Source organism: Acomys russatus, chromosome 2 (genome assembly GCF_903995435.1).
Source record: "Acomys russatus chromosome 2, mAcoRus1.1, whole genome shotgun sequence".
Lineage (NCBI taxonomy): Eukaryota > Metazoa > Chordata > Mammalia > Rodentia > Muridae > Acomys > Acomys russatus.
Window position 1 is genome coordinate 53,598,933 of NC_067138.1, and position 4,728 is coordinate 53,603,660.

General features: G+C 41.5%; 1 pseudogene; it reads right to left on the reverse strand.

The window, feature by feature from the left end:
• Positions 1-2,285: 2,285 nt before the first annotated feature.
• LOC127198263 (60S acidic ribosomal protein P2-like) lies at positions 2,286-2,614 on the reverse strand (annotated as a pseudogene).
• Between the last annotated feature and the right edge of the window lie 2,114 nt (positions 2,615-4,728).

Sequence of the window (4,728 nt, forward strand, 5' to 3'; positions counted from 1 at the left end):
CCGAATGGCAAAGGATCAGCTCAGCAGTATGGGGAGGATACAAGACTGAGTAGTGGGAGATAATACAATAAAAATACATTATGTATGTATAAAAATGTCATGATGGAAACCCATTATATATAACCAATGCATGCTGATATAAAGAGAGTTGCATAAGGTGCATTAGTGCTTCTCAAGGAATAAGTTATAAAACAGAAAGACTTACTATCATAGACCATACACCTTGGGCCAGAAGGGTTAAAATGTCCACATTCAGAACCCGTCTTAACCCAGCCCCCTTCAGAACTGCTGGATGGAAACCTTCATGGAAACTTGAGCTCTGACAAGGGTAATTTACTCTTACCAGTGTCCACTCAACCTGGGACTCCGCATCCTTGCCTCCTTCTGTAGTGCACATTTTCTTACTTAAGCTATTGACATTTGAAAGGCCCCTCTGAATAACTGATGACTTTCTGGAAATGTGCAGGACACAATTTTTGCCAAGAACAGAAGCCCCATTTGGGGAGCTGCACAGATTAGAAATTCAGTGTCAAGTCCAAATGCCTTTCAACCTGAACCCTCCATCAGCTTGGGAAAAGAAGGCCAGGCCAGCTTGGACTTGGCAAGCAAACAGTCACATATAATTAGGAAGTAGTTTTAATGCAAAAAATATCATTTATTGCAATGAACAAAAAACCCACTTCTAGGCTTATTGTTGCTGCCATTCCCTTTTGTGGATCATAATCAGTGTACTTAATACTGCTGCGTTACAAATCTCATATGGGGCCATAAGACACAAAGGATTAAGATAATGGCTCAGTTTCCTGTGGCCTCTTACAAAAGAATCACCTATTGCTGAGAAGTCCAAACGGACAAAATTCAAAGGTATATTTTCACTAATAAAAGGAGGAAAGGGAACAAAGACTGAAAACTTGCTTCTCGTTCAGATGCTTTGGCCTCTCCGGCCCCCATTTACAAAGGACCTTCTCTTTGTCAACTGGGAGTCAGACTTCTGGTGTTCAAAGTGAAACGGCCAGTTAATTCCCAAATAAAGATAACTTACCCATGGATTTGACTGCCACAAGGCCAAGGCTTTCCCACCTCTTCTAGCCCATATATCCGTCCAGGAATGCTGTGGAGCTCCTACACTTGCTCTCAGAATGGCTTAAGATAAAGTGAGTTAGATTACAAAGGAAGTCAATTGCATGATAAAGATGATATCATGAAGACTTTTTAAATTTTGAAGTGCATTTACCTATGTGCCTCTTTACTGATACATTAAATAATAAGATACACAATTTCAAAATTATGCCTATGGAATACTTCAAGGTAGCCACACCAACGGTAAATTGTGGCAAAGGCCTTGTATCATTGTCACAAATACCACTCACTACCTACCAAAGTGTGTGCATGTGTACAGAGTGTGTAAATGTACGTGTATGGGGGCTGTCTACATATATAAAGACTGAAAAAAATGACAATTTATACAAGATTAGCAAATTTATTCAAGATTAGCAAGATTAAAGACATAATGGTTTTTTTTCCCCAATATAGCTTCCAAACATTTTGTACTTAATTCTTAAGGAGGAGGGTTGGTGTGTGTCCTTATAATAATTTCTGTTGTTACACCCTTGATTTTGTGAGATGGCTCATACTCCCCTACAATTCACACTTGGGATGTATTTGTTACTCCCTCCTCGGGCGTCAAGGGTTGATGGGGTGGTGGGATTGCTCATATATACATAATTCAAGACTGTAGGCCTTTTGGGTTCACAAATTAAGCTTGGGACATAAATACACCTATTGAATATCTTCCAACTTAGAGTTTGCATTGAGCCTGTATATATTTATACAGTGTCTGGATTATCAGGGTTATATGTTTAGACCAGCTCACTACTTTGCAAATGCTGTAGCACTACATAAAGAGCTCTTGACCACAGACAAAGATTTAACCAGTCATTTTGCAATCAGCAGGCCCCTCAAATCATGTCTTAAGTCTAAGCTCAGGTACAAATCAGTGGACCTGCTGTGAACAAAACACCTCATCTATTAAAATAATCCTTCTAAATCATTCATGGGGTGAAATTCTTATTAGACCCCACACAGAGTCTGTGAACAATACAGGTGTATATTTTAATCAATTATTCCAAAATATCTATTGAAAAGCTCTTTTTTATTTCACATTGAGGAAAGCTAAAAGAATAGGAACAGACCCTTTCTGCTTTCAAAAATCCAATGATATAAATGTAAAAGTAGAAAGTTTTTTTTTAACATAGAAAGGCTTTATTTGAAAGGAGAGCAAGAATTTAATCAAACAAGCCAAATCCCATGTCATCATTTGACCACTCAGACTCCTCCTCCTTCTCTGTTTTTCCTTCTCTGCTACTGCAGCAGGGGCAGAACCAGCAGCAGGAGCTGCTGAGCCAGGGGCAGCAGAAACAGCCCCAGCCCCACCAGCAGGCACACTGGAGACCTTGCCAACACCCTGAGCAGTGACATCCTCAATGTTTTTTCCTTTCAGCTCACCGATGACTTTGTTGAGCTGGTCATCGCCTGCCTCGATGCCCACGCTGTCTAGTATCTTCTTGATGTCTTTGGCGGTAGGACAGGAGTTGACCCCAAGGGCGGCCAGAAGAGACAATCATTTCTGAGTCACAGTCTTACTGGCTGCTCCTGAGTCCAGCTGGGAATCGTAAGTAAGGACCCTATCTTCCTAACAGGACTGCAGGGAAATGACCACACCCAAGGGAGTGCTATTTTCCTCCCATGAACAAAGTTATACAGTGGCTGTCAGTCTTCAAATATTCATTTCATTCATTGGGCTCTCAAGGCATGGCATGGAGAGTCGATGGTGAGGCAGGGACCCACTTTCTTGACCTGATAGAGGATGATTTTAAAGAACTGAAAGGAAGCCTGATTTGGTGATCTTTCTTTGTTTGCTCCAAATGATCACCAATATTTCCTAAGTTCTTTCTGCCAAATAATTGCACAGTAAAAATGGTATTTTATCACCTAAATTATGTTGCACGGTTAGTGCTTTGGAAGGCAGAAAGGGAGGAGATTCATAGCCTGAATGTGAGCACCATGGCTTGAGGAAAGTTTGAATGACATCTCTATTGGCTCTTTACATTGTTTCATTATAATAAAGTGAATTTAAAATAGCACATTTCAACACATGGAGCAAAGGCACGGTTCACAGTCTCTGACAACTAGTGAGTGTCTTTCTCTTTACCAGCAGAGGTGGCACTGCCAATAACAATATCACATACACAATTTATCGTTTTCTCAGCCCAGTGGATTTCAAATGGTACGTTTTTAGCAACTATTTCTTTTTTACTTTGGAGGACTGCTTTTATCCCAAAATTTACATATAAAATAAGATATTATTAATATTTCATATTATACTGCTTCAAATTTACATAATCCAAATTCTTATATTATTTAACTGAATTGTAATTACTACCTAAACCACCAACACAGTCACTTGGAGCAAAGTACCCTAGTTACTCTCGAATTCGTAGACTCAACTATGGGGAACTATTAGGAGCTTCTGGGGAGGTAGCATTAAAAGTCTGCACAACATTTTGACCCATTTTTTTTTTAATCTCATTTGAGTATTATAATCACCATGTTCAGAAGGTAGTGAGGCTAAAATATTTCCTCATTTGAATAAATTGAGGCTTACCATACTTTGTTCAAATGGAGCCAGGACAAAAACTCCGAGTCTGAATTTAAATCTGGAAGACTTTCTCATCAACAATGAAAGCTATCAGGCAAGGAGACATATCACTAACTGGTAGATGAAAAACAACTGCTGTAGTTACTTGAAAAAGCACTATAATGTATAGCCATCAGGAACATCTTTCAGAGCAAAGAAACTGAAAGTGCCTGAGTCAACTCATGTCTTTTAGGGGACTGGACAGAATTATTGAAGGGCACAAATTGATTCTAACGAATTATATTCACCAGAAGAAGAACAACACACTGAGAAAGGGAGTGAGTGGGAAATAATTTAGTAGTTTCTAGTCGTTCAAAAGAGCCCGTTATTGACAGGCAGTGCAGATGGGGTTGGAACACAAGGCCAAGTGTAGCTGGTGCTGCCAGGTAGGCGGGCCTGGGATGCTTTTGCGGCAGGGATGGTGTGCTTTTATGGAAAGGCCAAACCGGCTCCAAATACTGTCTGTGCCGCTTAAGGCGGGCAGCAAGCTTCTTAACCTTTGGAGTTCCAATATGCACACCTGGATCTGGGCAGCAGCTTTGCCTGGTCCAAGGAAACTGGATGAGCAAGCAAGAAAGCATTCTCTGGGAGTTCCTGGAGCTTCCCAGACACACTGAGCTGCTCTGAAGGGTGAGGCATAGCTGCAGCGGGGGAGGGGAACTGTGATGGAAAGTTCCCGTGGGTACTTCACCAAAGGTCAAGAGAAATCTAAACTCCTGCCCCCGTGTATTCCTGATAAAACCTTCCTGATGCTTCCTTGGTCGTGAAGTTAGCCTACGATCGATGCAAGTAGTCGTGTAAGTCGTATAGATGTGCTCAAAGTAGACATAGGCATCCTCCCGTTTTGTTCTCTGATCACCTTCCCCAGAATAACCACTGCCACGCCTCTTCCTTGGGACAACTGTCAGAAGCAGCATTATGCAGCAAGGGGATGGGTGTCCCTCCTCGGTGCCTTCTGAAGGATGATGCACTCCCGGCTCCAGATCTGGCTGGGCTCTGGGCTGTGGCACAGTGTGAGTGCTAGCATTGCC